The following is a 16,653-nucleotide window of genomic DNA, read 5'->3' as shown; positions in this document are numbered from 1 at the left end:
AAAGATTTGAGCCATTTTATATACCAAAAAAAAAAAAAAAAAGAAAACAGTTTCTCCAAAGAGGCTTGTTTCCTCTTTACTGGAAAATGGCATTTGGCGATTGCGATCAGAGCACTAGGAATGTTGAGACTGGGTTTTTAGGTTTCTAGGCCTTTCTGTGGACTAACATCGATATTATTTGTTGTTGTTTTAATATAAAATACAGCATGAAGTTATACTGATACTTTTTTTTAAGTAAAAAAGAATTTTTACTTAATTTCTTTGGTCTGTGTCTTCTTTATCAAACTATACTGAGAATTCCAATTTGCAGCACCTGGCTGATATAATTAGAATATTACACAATTATTCATTAGTATAAGCTAAGAATATACACTCAGAAGTCTCAGAATATTAACATAAACATTACCAACAACATAGTTAATGAAAATAGGTTAAGTTTTGTTTTTGTGGGATAGAGGACAGGGAGGATTGTGTAAGGTATATCACACTATGAGTTCACAGTCCAAATACTGAGATTTCAAGTTATCTGGAATGATTAAGATTATTGCCAGCAGAATATACATTTACATACATTTGTTTTATTTCCAACTTTTAGAGATTTCTCTTTTACTTTATATAGCATTTTGATGGGTTTCTAGGCTTTGCACAAAAAAGCATATTTAAGCTATAAAGCAGAGATTAACAGTTTTCTTATGGGTTTAACCCCAGTCATAAGCCCCATAATTTGTGAAAAGATGGGCAGGTAAAATTGTTACCAGAAACAATTTAATTTTTAGCTAATAGTGAAGCTGGCAGGGACATGCTCTGCAGTGACATTGCCCCCTTAACACTTCACACTTGTTGGCTAAAGGGAGGAGACCTACTGGGAAGAGAATACCATGTGGGGATGTCACCAACACTGACTCAGATCCTTATCACTGTCCCCTTAATTTTTCTGCAATAGCCTACCAGGTAGTCTCCTTTATTCTAGTTCTCCTGACTCCAATTCACCCTCCATCTTGCTGTGGGAATGATTTTTTTTTTTTTTTTTTTGAGACAGAGGCTCACCCTGTCACCCAGGCTGGAGTGCAGTGAGGTGATCTCGGCTCACTGCAACCTCCGCCTCCCGGGTTCAAGTGATTCGCCTGCCTCAGCCTCCCGAGTAGCTGGGACTACAGGCGGCCGCCACCATGCCCAGCTAATTTTTGTATTTCTAGTAGAAACGGGGTTTCACCATGATAGCCAGGATGGTCTCGATCTCCTGACCTCATGATCTGCCCGCCTTCGCCTCCCAAAGTGCTGGGATTACAGGTATAAGCCACCGCGCCTGCCTGCCCCACTATATCTTGTCCTCTAGCTAAGCAGATTTCTTAAATTCTGCATTTTTCATGTTCTTTTTATTTTTATTAAAATAGAGATGAGGTCTCACTATGTTGCCCAGGATGGTCTTGAACTCCTGGGCTCAAGTGATCCTCCCACCTCAGCCTCCCAAAGTGCTAGGATTACAGGCGTGAGCCACAGTGCTCAGCCTTTCATGTTCTTTTTGGACTTTACTACCTTTGTTTTCTCAGACTGAAATGTACTTTCTCTTATTTGCCTGATTTTCTTCTCCTACTTTTCCTACTTAGCATCACCTTTTACATGGTTGAGTTAGATTTCTCCTCCCTGTATTTCTGTTAGAGCCTTTCATATATGAGTCATTCATTTAAAAATGGACAATTAACTTTCTAAGCTTCAACAGCCTCATCTGGAAAATGGAGTTAATAACTCAGTCAAAGCTCCCTTATCTGATTTCCACTTATCTGAGTCTTCAGATGGATCCTCCCAGTTCCCTGTGAAAAGCTTGATGACCAGCATCCACATCACACTGAACGCTGTCAACCATGCTTGGCCAACACAGTGAGACCAGCCTGGCCAACATAGTGAAACCCCATCTCTACTAAAAATACAAAAAATAAGCTGTCAATTGTGTAACATAATTTATCCTACTTATTGTAATTAAATACATGGACTAAATATGTGAAGTTATGAAATATGAATACAAAAGAAGGATTACTTCTGTGAAAATTAAGCTGAATGACTTGGAATAACAATAAAAAAGTTGCTAAAAATAATTGCCATTGGAGAAATACAGAGACTAATAAAAGTAACAAAAAATTTAGAAAGATTCAGCATTACTTCTTAGTGTTTTAATTCATGCTCCACTTTAAAGAAACCAAAACTGGAAATCAGAGGTGATGGGTTTCGTTTTGGTTTATGCAGAAAAAAAAACAGTATTTCAATCAGTAGACTCATACTCAAGGAAAAGGCCTTGGCCCTACATCAACAGTGAACAAGTATATATTTGTATGTTTTAAGTTAAAATAAACATGTCTAAAGTATGTGTATATGTATTTTTTCATAACTGTAATTAACTTTTTAGATTAACCTACAAATTACTGGTTCTAATCATGTCAGATAAATAGGTTTTTACCTCATAGTGTTCTTGATGGATTCTGTAAAGCAATTGATACTATGCCTGGCATGTTGAAGGCATTTGCTCTTCAAACACAGGAATCCTATGAGGGAGAAAGGATCTCTTTTTATTATTTCCATTTTATGGTGACAAATCATGATTTATCCAAGATCATACACCAGTAAGTAACAGAACCAGGAAGAACCCAGATCCTTAGTTTTCAGGGTCCACACTCTTTCTACTGCAGCACCCAGTAGGGCTGTCTCCATTGGGGCTACAATGTAAAACTGCTTAACTTGAATCCTATCTGGACCTGTTACCCTACATGCAAAAGATCTTCAAAATGTCTTTACATAAGACGAGTCGGGGTCTTCAGATTATCATTTAGATGATTATCACTGTCTCTATTCCATTTTTTGACAAAGCTTTCCCACATTACTCTCATTGTCTAAATAGTATATTTTAACAAGACTTTTTGAATCTTAGAAGAAATTTAAAAATTATTCCACCGTCACCAGATGAATTGGGAAGAGGATAAACTTCTTAAGTAAGTCTACTTAAATCTACTAAGAGATGATATTTCAAGTTTCAAGTGGCCTTCTGCAGATGGAGGCTAAGCACATTTTAAAACCCAGAAACTTATATTTGGCTCCAAAATTCATCTGGCTTCTCAGGAATCCTTAAATATAATTTTTTTTAAATACAAAAGTGATTTTTGGGTTTATAGCTATTTCAGCCATTTGTTGAACGGTCAATTGGATCTTAAACAGGTCATACATACCAAGAAAGTAGAAAAAGTCTGAAAGCTTGATCTGGTGACAAATTGTTCCATTCTAGAGAAAATTTTACATTTTTAAGCAAAATGGGGCAATACTTTAGTACAGTGGTCTTCAAACTTTTTGACCACAACCCCACAGTAAGAAATACATTTTTATTATTGCATTCCAGATATAGAAGTCCCATGAAACAATACTTACCTCTTATATGCACTTTGATATTTTATTTCATTCTTCGAAAAATTTGGTCATAATCCACTAATTTTACCACTCACTAATGGGTTGCAGCAGGCAGCAACCCATTGGAAAAAAATAAAATAAAAGTTCTCTTTGGAACTTGAAGAATAAGGAAATTTGGGTGAAGTCAAGTTTGAAGCACCAAAGACCACTTTAAATTAGATGTGGTGTACTTATCTAAGATTTTGACTATATTATAGTAATGAATAACTTGGTGAAAATAATCAAGAACAACCAATTTTCCAGAAAGGCATTAGCAAAGAGTGTGACTTCTTTTCTCAAATATACTTTCTGGAAGACCAGAAAGTGCAAGAACCTGACATTTGTATCATGATATAATTGCATACATTCGTTCACCCATTCACCAAGCACATTTAAAGCATGACCTCTGTGCAAGACCCTGTGCTACGGGCGTTGTGGACACAAAGGTGAGCTGAGTAGAAATCTGCTCAGAAATCTTACAACTGGTAGCTACTGTGAGCGTCGGTTTCCACAAAAGAGAACAATAATTCCTGCAATGGCCTGCATACTCATAAAACTGTTACAAAAATGAAATGAGAATAATATATGTAAAGATCCTTTGTAAATTATAAGGAAACGTTACTAAAAACAGTTGATTAGTGAAGTGTTCAAAAAATTTAGATTCATATCCTTTCTATATACACTAAGAAACCATTTGACAATTTGTTTTTCTCTTTTCCCCTCTAATCATTAATTTATAATGACTCTAGATTGGAATTAGATGATTTTGCTTAAGATTATTTTCATTTGTCTGAAAGCTTTATCAAGTAAAATCTTGCTGATAAAGCACTAGACTTGTGGATGAACACATTTCATTTTCTTCTAGTCTTGGTTGTGCTTCATGTTCACTGGATAATTTAAGGTATACCATTTAATTTTAAACCTTCTCCTCCAATAAAAAATAAATAAAACCCATTTCCTGCTTATCTCACTAGATAGGATTTATTAATGCACAATAAAAATTAAAACATTCAGAAGACTTCAAATAACACAAAGTACTCATGTCTACTAAAAAATGACAGGACTATAGGTACAGGGATCATAATCTCTATAAATGATATGCCGCAATCCTTAAACACCCTATCGATGTGAATATCACCTCCCCATTGTGATTCTTCTCAGCTATGTCAGAGCAACTCAACAGGACCAGGGTAGGTGAAGGGATTAATAATAACACATAGTCTGTTTCCTCTAGGAGGAAGGGAAATAAACATTAATGATTATGATGAGGTAGGTAGAAAGAAGGAAACCATTGATTATATTTGGTGAAGACTTTGGGTACTGTGTCAGCAAAAGTTTGCAATATAAAACCCTTGCTTTCAAGCGTCTTAGAGTATAGATAGGATGGCTTTTGAATGAACCAACAAAGTATGGTAAGTAGAGATGAACAGTGTGTTATAGGAGCATAGAAGAGGATATCTAACTCAGGTCCAGGAAGGGTTTCTGAAAGAGGTGACAAAAACCAAGTTCTGAAGGCTTTATTGAAGTTGGGTGGGAAAAAAAAAAAAAAGCTGAAGGAAAAGCATTTGAGACAGAACGAATAATGTACACAAAAGTAAAGAGGCAGGAAACAGTAATTTAGGATGGGTGGAGCATGGGGGACACGTGGGGAGGTGGCAAGTAGTGAGGCCAGTTCAGGATAAGTAAAAGGGTTTAGTTTGAAATCTCTGAGAAGCCATTGACTACAAGCAGGAAGTGGTATAACTAGATTTACCTTTTAAGATCACTCTGGTGGCAGGATGGACATAGATTAGAAAAGCAAGCCTTTGCAAAGGCTAGGAGGCTTTTGGTCAATGTTAGGTGCCTACGGTATGCCAGGGGATACTGTGGTCACCAAAAATATGCATAATCACACCTTCATGGAGTTCCAATCTGGTGGAGAGAAATAAATCTCAAACGAATACCTAATTACAAAAAGTAAGTGTTCAAAATAATTACTGTGAGGGAATATGACCTTCGTCCAGTCATGATTTGCTCTAGTCATGTGGGATAAACACTGGGACAAATTAGGGGCTGTACAAACCTGGGAAAAGGGAAAAAATGGGTGAGGCGCAGTGGCTCATGCCTGTAATCCCAGCGGTTTGGGAGGCCGAGGTGGACGGGTTATGTGAGGTCAGGAGTTTGAGACCAGCCTGGCTAACATGGTGAAACCCCGTCAATACTAAAAATACAAAAATTAGCCGGGTGTGGCGGCGCGCACCTATAATCCCAGCTACCTGAGAGGCTGAGGTAGTAGAATCGCTTGAACCCGGGAGGTAGAGGTTGCAGTGAGCCGGGATCACCTCACTGCACTCCAGCCTGGGCGACAGAGAAAACTCTGTCTCAAAAAGAAAAAAAAACTGGGGGGAATGACTTTTGGATAATATAAAAATACTGAAGAATATACACAATGATTTAGAGGGGCCATTCAAGATAGAAGTGGGCTGCCCGAAAGGGTGATTAAGCCCTTAGTTCCTTTGGTTTGTTGGCTTTTCTTAGTCCATATTTTGCTTTTTGCTGCCACCTGGTTCAGGGATAGTTCTATCACTACCAAGTACCCAGCCTGAAGTTGTGGGGCACCAAAAAAAGCAAGTTGGTGATAAATATTTCAAAAAGGAAATTGAAATACGTTTATCTCATTCTTGAAGTTCCTTCTTTGTTGTTGAATGAGTTCACTTTTTCTAGTTTTCCTTCATCTTTTCTGCAACTCAGCTCACTGCTTATATGCGCATGCCACCTAGTGACGAAAATTGGCCCTGCCTGCTTTTTAGGGAAATGAAGTGTTTTGTATCCACGGTTCAGGGGAAGGGAGACAGGTAGAGCAGATCACACACTGAGGAAACTTCAAAATGGGTCCCCTGGGCTGAGTGCGGTAGCTCACACCTGTAATCCTAGAACTTTGGGAGACCGAGGTGGGCAGACTGCTTGAGCCCAGGAGTTTGAGACCAGCCTGGGCAATATTGTGAAACCTCGTCTCTACAAAAAATACAAAAATTAGCCAGGTATGGTGGTAGGTGCCTATAGCTCCACCTACTCAGGAGGCTGAGGTGGATCACCTGAGCCCAGGGAGGTCGAGGCTGCAGTGAGCTGAGACTGTGCCACTGCACTCCAGCCTGGGAGATAATGAGAACCTGTCTCAAAAATAAATAAATAAGAATGGGTGCCCTAATGGGGCCAACAGGAGGCTCCCTGTGGTTGAGCATGACGACACAGACCTGGTAAATGCACAGCAAGCATTATTATATCTTTTTATTCCTAGACTTTCCTTCTGCCACTCCTCAAGCCTCTCAATATACTTCCATGTAAAAACAAAACAACAAAAAACAATAAAAGGCTTTGTTTCCCCCTCGACAAGGTGAGAAATCTTAAAAATAGTAGAGAAAGAGAGCAGGTACATCCGGGAGGGTCTCTCTGGCATGTCTTTTGACCCCCTTGTCCCTATTCTCCTGGGACCATTGTCTTTCTTATCACATGTCTCCAGTCAGCTGAAGCCTTCCTCCTTCCTGGCTCACCTTTGCTCTGTGTTTAATTTTCAATGTGTTCTCTGCAGCCCCTGTTCTTTGCTGAGACTTGCTAGATTTTCCATTTTATCATAGAATACTCCCACCACTTGAACTAAAAACCTAAACTTATTATGAGGGAAATGTCAATGTAATTACACAAATATATCTGATAATCCATGATAATTCACAGCCCTGTTGAGCAGACGCTGCTGTTTCTCTGCTCCTCTGTCTGAGGACCAAGAGGCAGGGTCAATGTGCTCCTAGCTACCCATTGCTTCATCCTCTTTTTCAAAAAACCTTTTTTTGGCCGGGTGCTGTGGCTCATGCCTGTAATCTCAGCACTTTGAGAGGCCAAGGAGGGTGGATCACCTGAGGTCAGGAGTCTGAGACTAGCCTGGCCAACATGGCGAAACCCTATCTCTACTAAAAATACAAAAATTAGCTGGGTGTGGTGGCGTGTGCCTGTAATCCCAGCTACTTGGGAGGCCGAGACAGAAGAATTGCTTGAACCCATGTGGCAGAGGTTGCAGTGAGCCGAGATTGCACCACTGCACACTACCCTGAGCAAGAGAGTGAGACTGTCTCAAAAAAAAAAAAAAAAAAAAAAGGCCTTTTTTCTTTTCAGTCTCACATGTTCAATCCACAAAATTCTGTCTTTCTTATTAAAAATAACAATTTTAAAAAGGAAAGCAATATACACATTTGGTACAAATACAAGTATCTGTGAAGGTATAAAATGAAAAGCAAAAATCTGTGCCTCTCTTCCTTCCCTATGCTGTCCTCAAGCACCTTCCCTTACTTTGGATTCTAAAAGGTAACCATTGTCAATATTTGGTTATCTGTGATGGTCACATGATGGTCAACTTTGTGTCAACTTAGCTAGGCTATAGGACCCAGTTATTTGGTCAAACACCAGCCCAGATGTTGCTGTGCTGTTATTTTTTAGATGTGATAAACATTTACAATCAGTAGACTTTGAGTAACACATATTACGTTTCATAACATGTATGGACCTCATCCAATCAACTGAAGGCCTCACAAGCAAAGACTGAGGTCTCCTAAAGCAGAAGGAATTCTCAAGATTGCAATGTAGAAACCTTAACTTAGTTTCCAAATTGCTGCCCTGTGGAATTTGACTCGACTGCAACTTCAACTCTTATCCTGAATCTCCAGCCTGCTAGCCAGCCCTACTAATTTCAGACTCGCCAGCCCCCACAATCACATGAGCCAGATCCTTAAAATCTCTCTCCCTGTCTTTTTATCCTATTGTTTCTTATTCTCTGGAGAACTCTGATACAGTGCCTGTACTAATGATGGAGATGGCCCTCTGTCTCGCCAAATCCATTCTTCACTCTCATAGTTAGTTTCCCTTGCAGTTCTTTGTGGCATTCAACTAAGTTATCTCTGCTGGAATGGGAAGAGAAGTGATGTGAACCATTTCATGCCTTACCAATGAAAACTTCTTGCTGTTTTTCTTCTCTGGATGACTGGGAGGGTCATGCTGGGAGCCTCCTTGGAAACCATGTGTTGAAGATGGCAGCCTGAGTCTTTCAGTAACCATGTGGAGCTGAGTCTCCTCTTCCCCAACCCTGCTCCTACAGATTTTGAACATTTTACTTAGATGTCTCTGAACTGTTAGGTAAATTGCAAAAAAAATTTCTATTGTGTGTAAACTATTACATTTTGGATCTGTTTAATAAACTAGCTTAACTTACCCTAATTTAGAAATCCAACACCTAAAACATAGGGATTGGCTTAGTAGATGCAAAGCAGGAGGTTAGGAACTGATATCATTGACTGAAAGACGGAGCCTCTTCCTATGCCATGGCAAAATATTTGGTAAAACTGTTGCTGTGGTAACTTGACAAGCAGACACAATTCTTATGGTACTGGTACTTCTAGGGAAGGTAGATGGAATGAGCCAGAATGTAACTGTGAGTTGGCTGCTGCTGGCTGTTTGTGGCTAGGTATGTTCAAAAAAGAGATGAGCTCACACCAGAATCTACTGGTTTGCAAGCAAAGGAAGGGAATAGAGTCCAGGGGACTTAAAGATTTCTAAAAGCCAACTGCTTCAGTACTGTAATAGCCGAGACAAGACTTGTAGCTCAGAGGACTGTCACTGAGACATTTCAGTCAGGCAAAGATCTTCTTTCAATCATGCCCAATTGTTTCAGATAGTTTCAAGACAACTGACACTAAATTGAGAAAAGAGGGTTTGGGGCAGGAAAGAAAAGAGATAAACGAAATAGGCTTAAGTACTCTCTCTAGAAAGGAATCCTGGCTGTGGCTATTGATTGGCACATGGTACTGAATAGAAGAAGCAAACAGATTAAATGTCTTGTAAGCTTTTTTTTTTTTTTTTTTTTTTTGAGACAGAATCTCACTCTGTTGCCCAGGCTGGAGTGCAGTGGCACAATCTCGGCTCACTGCAATCTCCGCCTCCCAGGTTCAAGCAATTCTCCTGCCTCACCCTCCCGAGTAGCTGGGACTCTGTACAGGCGCCCGCCACCAGGCTCGGCTACTTTTTGTATTTTTAGTAGAGACAGGGTATCACAATATTGGTCAGGCTGGTCTCAAACTCCTGACCTTCTGATCTGCCCGCCTCGGCCTCCCAAAGTGCTGGGATTACAGGCATGAACCATGGCGCCTGGCTGTCTTGTAAGCTTTTGAAATATAAGTATTGCTGAAGAAACGTCAGGAAGTTTGGCCTAAAAAGTTTTTGTTAAAATAAAGCAAATCTTGTTCTCCCAAACTTGCAGAAATCAGGCTGTAAAAGTTGAATAATCTTTGAAGAAGGCGTATTCTTCACCACCTCCTTTAGAATTTTTTTCTTTTCACAGCTTTTTGGTCTTTTGATTAGGATGTGTCCGCCCTTCCTTCCTTCCTTCCTTCCTTCCTTCCTTCCTTCCTTCCTTCCTTCCTTCCTTCCTTCCCTCCCTCCCTCCCTCCCTCCCTCCCTCCCTCCCTCCCTCCCTCCCTCCCTCCCTCCCTCCCTCCCTCCTTCCTTCCTTCCTCTCTTTCTCTCTTTCTTTCTTTTTTTTGAGATGGAGTCTCGCTCTGTCACCCAAGCTGGAGTACAGTGGCGCAGTTTTGGCTCACTACAACTTCCGCCTCCCGGGTTCAAGCGATTCTCCTGCCTCAGGCTCCTGAGTAGTAGCTGGTATTACAAGCATGTGCCATCACACTTGGCTAATTTTTGTATTTTTAGTAGAGACAGAGTTTCACCATGTTGGCCAGGCTGGTCTCGAACCTCTGACCTCAGGCGATCCACCTGCCTCGGCTTCTCAAAGTGCTGGGATTACAGGTGTGAGCCACTGTGCCCGGCCCAGTGTCATTTCCTTAATGTTTATTTTGCTTGAAGTTCATTGAACTTCTTGGGCCAGTAAGCTTGTAGTTTCCATCAAATTTGGAAAATATATTTTAAATTTTTAAATTTATTTTTACTTTTAGAGACAGGAGGTCTCACTAATGTTACCCAGGCTGGTAACAAACTCCTGGGTTCAAGCGATCTTCTTGCCTCGGCCTCACAAAGTGTTGGAATTATAGTCATGAGCCACCATGCCTGGCCGAATGTGGAAAAAATTTTGACCATTATTTCTTCCAGCATTTTTTCTTTCTACCTCCCAACTGCTATATCGTCTGAGACTCTAATTACATATCTGTTCAGTCACTAGATATTACCCCACAGCCCACTAATTGAATTCACTTTTTCTCAGTCTTTTTTTAATCTGTGTTTCATCTGTAGTTTCTTTAAAATTACTGTTATGTCTTCACATTCACTAATATTTTCTTCTGTAGTATCTACCTGTTCATGTCATTCAGTTTATTTTTAATTTCAGATACTAAATTTTTCATCTCTAGACCCATCTCGATATGGATCTTTTATGTATCTGCCATTTTCCTATTCATCATGTTTACACTTTACCTTTTAAGCATAGGAAGTATATGTATAACAACTGTTTTAACATCTTTGCCTAATAATTCCATCATCTGTGTGTTTTCTGGGTCTGTTTCTTTTGACTGGTTTTCCTCTTGATCATGGCTTATCTTTTCCTGCTTCTTTGCATGCCTGATAATTTTTTATTGGCTCCTGGACATTGTGGATTTTACTTTACTAGGTGATAGACTTTGTTGTATTACTTTGAATATTTCAAGAGTTTTGTTCTGGGACAAGATAAGTTATTTGGAATTGGTTTGATTCTTCTGAGGCTTGCTTTTATTTATTTTATTTATTTATTTTTCTTGAGATGGAGTCTCGCTCTGTCGCCCAGGCTGGAGTGCAGAGGCACAAGAGGCTTGCTTTTAAGCTTTGTTATGGCGGCCCAGAGCAGCCACTAGCCTAGCGCTAATTTGACCCCATTATTGAGGCAATAGCCTTCTGAGGACCCTACACAATACCCTATATTATAAGATCTGTCCACACTGGCTGCTGGGAACCCAAACTATTCCCAGTCCTATATGAGGTCAAGGGATTTTCCTGCCTACTCCTTTCTGGTGGTTTTTCCCCTTGCCCTGGGTAGTTTCCTCATTGCTGAACACTGCAGATCAGTACTCAGCCTATTCTACAAGTAGAATGATGTTTCCAGGAGCTGAGAGGGAGGGAAATGGGGAGATGTTGGTCATAAAGTACAAAGTTCCAGTTATGCAGGATGAATAAATTCTGGAGCTCTAATTGTATAGTATGGTTCCCATAGTTAACAATACGGTATTGCATACTTGACATTTGCTAGGAGAGTAGATCTTAAATGTTCTTACCACACACACAAGAAAATGGTAACCATGTGAGGTAATCGATATGTTAATTAGCTTGATCATGGTAATCATTTTACAATATATATATGTATATCAAAACATCACAATGTACACCTTACATACATACAGTTTTTACTTGTCAGTTATACTTCAATAAAGCTGGGGGAAATAGAGGGAGAATAGAGGGAGGAATCTCTTCAAATATCCAAAATTCTCTTTTTAATAGTTCCCTTCTTTTTTTTTGAGACAGAGTCTTGCTCTGTTGCTCAGGTTGGGGTGCAGTGGTGTGATCTCGGGTCACTTCAAGCTCCGCCTCCCGGGTTCACGCCATTCTCCTGCCTCAGCCTCCCGGGTAGCTGGGACTATAGGCGCCCCCCACCACGCCCGGCTAATTTTTTGTATTTTTAATAGAGACGGGGTTTCACCGTGTTAGCCAAGATGGTCTCGATCTCCTGACCTTGTGATCCACCTGCCTAAGCCTCCCAAAGTGCTGGGATTACAGGCGTGAGCCACCGTGCCCGGCCAATAGTTCCCTTCTTTCTGGCACTGCCCCACAAATTCTAGCTGCTTTGATCTTCCTAAACTCTGAAACACCTGTGTTCTATTTGTTTTTCCTGTTTTTAGGTAGAGAGCTGGGAAACTTGAAGAGCTTACTTTGTTTCCCTTCTCTCAAAGATGACCACTTATGCTACCTGTTGTCCAATGTTTATAAATCATTGTTTCCCATATTTTGTCCAGTTTTCTAGTTGTTTAAGGCAGGAAGGAAAGTGTGGTTCCAGTTATTTCATCATGGTTGGAAGCAGAAGTTTCAATACCCACTTAAGATGAGAATCCGGAGGATAGAGAAGAGAGTACTTCCCAGAAGGCACCGCCAGGGACTTAACATCGCCTGGGTTCTCTCAAATCTCCATACTCCCCTTTAGCAACTTACAAGGCGGACCCTCAGATTTGTTGAGGACTTAAACACACAGCTTAATCTTTTCCTTTATATTCTTTTTTCTTTTTAAAAAAATTATTTTTTTTTTTTTTTGAGACAGGGCCTCACTATGTTGCCAAGGCTGGCATCAAACTCCTGGGCTCAAGTGATCCTCCTGCCTTAGCCCCCTGAGCAGCTGGGATTACTGGTGCTTGTAACCATGCCCAGCTCCTTTCTGTTCTCTTTTCTGCCATAATTCCAGGTGTCTATGACATCCTTATAGTCGACCAGTCCAGTAATAGCAGCTCCTACTTATTGAGCCTACTGTGCCAGATATTTTACCTATGTTGTCTTTTTTTTTTTTTTTTTTTTGAGATGAGTCTTGCTCTGTCACCCAGGCTGGAGTACAGTGAGGCAATCTTGGCTCACTGCAACCTCCGCCTTCCAGGTTCAATCAATTCTCCTGCCTCAGCCTCTGGGGTAGCTGGGATTACAGGCACCCGCCACCACTCCCGGCTAATCTTTTTATTTTTACTAGAGCCAGGGTTTCACCATGTTGGCCAGGCTGGTCTCGAACTCCTGACCTCAAGTGATCCATCTGCCTCAGCCTCCCAAAGTGCTGCGAATAAAGGCATGAGCCACCATGCCCAGTCTACATACGTTGTCTTCTTACATTGCTCCTACCAGTTAGTTATAATTTGCTCCTTTTTTAAAAAAAATAAGAAAACAGACACAGAAGTTTTAGCGGTTTAGTAACTTGTTCAAATTCATTTGTTGTTAAGGGACAGAGCCAAGATTTAAAAGTAGCCATTGCTCATCATATACCTTGTTAAACTAGCTTTGCAATTCCTAGACATCCTTTACTGCAGCAGACTTCCCCTCCACTTCACTCCAACAATTCATTCCCAAGAATTAATGTAATCACCACCTAAAGCTTTGAAATATTGAACAATCTCTTTGAACACACATATCTTAGATGCTTCCAACCTTAGCTTTTCCCCATTCTTCTCCTTTTCTTTCTTTTTGAGACAGAGTTTCGCTCTTGTTGCCCAGGCTGGAGTGCAGTGGCACAATCTTGGCTCACTGCAACCTCCACCTCCCGGGTTCAAGTGATTCTCCTGCCTCAGGCTCCCAAGTAGCTGGGATTACAGGCATGTGCCACCACATCTGGCTAATTTTTTGTATTTAGAGACAGGGTTTCACCATGTTGGTCACACTGGTCTCGAACTCTTGACCTCAGGTGATCCACCCCTCCCAAAGTGCTGGGATTACATGTGTGAGTCACTGCACCGGCCTTTTTTTCTTTTATTGAAAACTAAGTTATCATTCAATGTCACAAGGGCCTTCAGGTCCTTTGTTCCTCTTTATCTGCCCCATTACCCCATTAATCCTCAACCCTAGATGAATCCAAGCACCTGCTTGTTCTCCTCCTGGATCACTGAGCGAGGAAGGAAAAAAAATGTACTCAATATTCAACTCAGCATTGAGTATTGCTCAACAACCTTTTTACTAATTCTTAGCAAAGTTTGTTATTTCCCAGAAGTGCTGTTCCAAAACTTTATCTTCCTTTTTCTTTTCTCCTTACTTTCAGCAGGTGATTTTCCTTCCTACTTCACAGAGAAAACCAGCTCTCTTCCAGCCCTGCTCCTTCACTTCCAAACATATATCTGTACTCATATTTTCACCTTTTCTCTTTTTTGAGGAAACGAAAACAGTATTTCTTCTCTTTACATTTTTACTTGCCCTCTTGACCCCACCTCTTTCTTGCTGCCTTTGGGACTTTTCATCAGTTATTTCTTATCTCTCTCTTTTTTTTTTCTCCAGAAACTTTAGTTTCCAAATATGTTGAGCAAAAATATACAACCCCAACAGCAACTCTTTCTCCTAAGGGTAGATCCTGCAATATATCTAGGGAAAGGGACATAAAGGTGAGGGGGTGGAGGACTTTGGGGGTACATCTCAAACTTCCCCTAAAATTAAATAGTTTATTCTCTGCACTAACAACACAGGGATCCCCTGATCTCCTTCTACATGTTTTGAGGGGCTGAAGGCTCTGCTGTTCTTCCTGGAATGAGAGCCTGGGTCCATACTTCTCTATAGGGGATGTCCAGAGGAAGGAGTGCCTACTACTCCTACAGTAATCCTGGCCAATCCCTGCACCCCATTTTAGAGGTTCCCTGCGGGGTGGTGAGACATGAGGGGAAAGCACCCCTGGAGGCACAAGAGGAAGGCATCCATAGCCAAGGTATCTGAGAGGGAGTTTATGCCTCAGTGGTGGCTCATACTGAGGTGATGACCACACTCTTCTGATTTTCCAGCCTCTTCTTCTGGATCCTTCTAGCCATGAAAAAAACGGCCAGCAGAAGTCAGACAGAGCCAACCAAGATTCCTACACCAAGGCTCAGCATTTCACCTGTAGGATACAAGGATCCCACCTGGATGAAAAAAGCAAAGGTCATTGCTGATTGAGAGGCTGAGGGGCTCAGTAGTTCTGTACCAGGACTTGGAGGGCCCCTCTTCTGTGGAGAACAATGTCTCCTGAAGCTTTTCCAGCTATTCCATTGATATCCGGGCCCTTGGACTGAAAACTGTCCAGGGCACACTACTAGCAAGGGGAAGTTGTGAGTGAGCTATTGTAAAGGAAGAACTGCCCTAGCTGTCGGGGGAGCAGCTGTCTCACTGAGGTCTTCTGATCTTTATGCTTGATTTCATGCAAGTGACCCAGAATGTGTTCATAAGCTATATCCTTTTTGTTTGTTTTTTGTTTTTTGAGTCTCGCTCTGTTTCCCAGGCTGGAGTACATGGTGCAATCTTAGCTCACTGCAACCTCTGCCTCCCGGGTTCAAGCGATTCTCCTCCTACCTTAGTCTCCCAGGTAAGCTGGGATTACAGGTGCCCACTACCACACCTGGCTAATTTTTGTATTTTTAATAGAGATGGGGTTTCAGCATGTTGGCCAGGCTGGCATAAGCTATATTCTTAGTCTCACTCACCTCAATGAGGATGCCTAGGACAGTCAGGCCCTGAGGCCTCTGAGCGGCTTCACTCAAGCTATCACAGGAATCAGAGTCATAATGCATGATGCGGAGCTCAGTAACTGTGGCTTCACTGTTGATCTGGTGTTCTGAGCCCCCTGGGGATCATCCTGGCCCCAGTGCAGGTGGAGCTGGGTAGCTACATATTTTCTGGAAAGTCCACTTAGATACAGGGTAGAGGGCAGAGACAGTTGCATTGTGTAGCTATTCTTGTGCAGGTCTAAAGGCTCAGTGCCAGGCCAGTCATATCCATGGAGCTGCAGAGCAGTCATCTAAGGGTCAATCGTCGCACTGTCTGGATATTGAAGGGGGACTGTGTATTGTTTCCACACTTCAGAGTAAGAGGCTGGCCAGTGGTCCTGACCATGTGGGCACTCATATGTCCAGTGTTGACCCTCATCTGCAGCCAGGATCCAAATCACCTCTAGCAAGATGATGAAGAACAACATGGTATCCCAGGAAGGGGCACAGGGGACTGGGAGTTTGGAGACTAGAAGACTAGGGCAGACAGAGAGAGAGAGAGATGGGGAGAGAGGCAGAGAGAGAGGTGAGTTCCTCACGTTGAGTGTATCTACCCCTTTTTTTGTTGCTATCTCTGTGTCTCTGTGCATTTCCCAGGGATTTGATTTTCAGGAGGGTATTATGGGTTTCTGGGTCCCCAGAACAAGTCTCTTGCGGCTTCTCTCAGCCCTTCCTCTTCATCTCCCTCTGCAGTCTCCATTCCACTTGATGACCCAGTTATTTCTTATTTCTCTTGGATTTGCAAGTTCTCCCTCTTCCTGGCTACTTTTTTCTTCCTGAAGCTGTGTTGCACCTTTCTTTCTTTCACTATCCTTTTGGAAAATATAGTTGTACATTCAATGTATGCACTGCACCTCTGGTTCATTCCATAACTTATTATCGTCTGCCTTCTTCTCACCCTTCAACTGAAATTGCTCTATTTAAAGATACTAAAGATCCCTTGCTAACTTTAATGATTTCTTCCCAATTTTACCCAATC

The 16,653-nt window shown here is 41.4% G+C and overlaps 1 pseudogene; it reads right to left on the bottom strand.

Annotated features, from left to right (window-relative positions):
- Nucleotides 1–14,832: 14,832 nt before the first annotated feature.
- On the bottom strand, nt 14,833–16,412 carry LOC102139032 (carbonic anhydrase 14-like; annotated as a pseudogene).
- Nucleotides 16,413–16,653: the final 241 nt, after the last annotated feature.

Source organism: Macaca fascicularis, chromosome 1 (assembly GCF_037993035.2).
Source record: "Macaca fascicularis isolate 582-1 chromosome 1, T2T-MFA8v1.1".
In the NCBI taxonomy this organism is placed as follows: Eukaryota; Metazoa; Chordata; class Mammalia; order Primates; family Cercopithecidae; genus Macaca; species Macaca fascicularis.
This window is presented reverse-complemented; position numbering and strand designations above follow the sequence as displayed.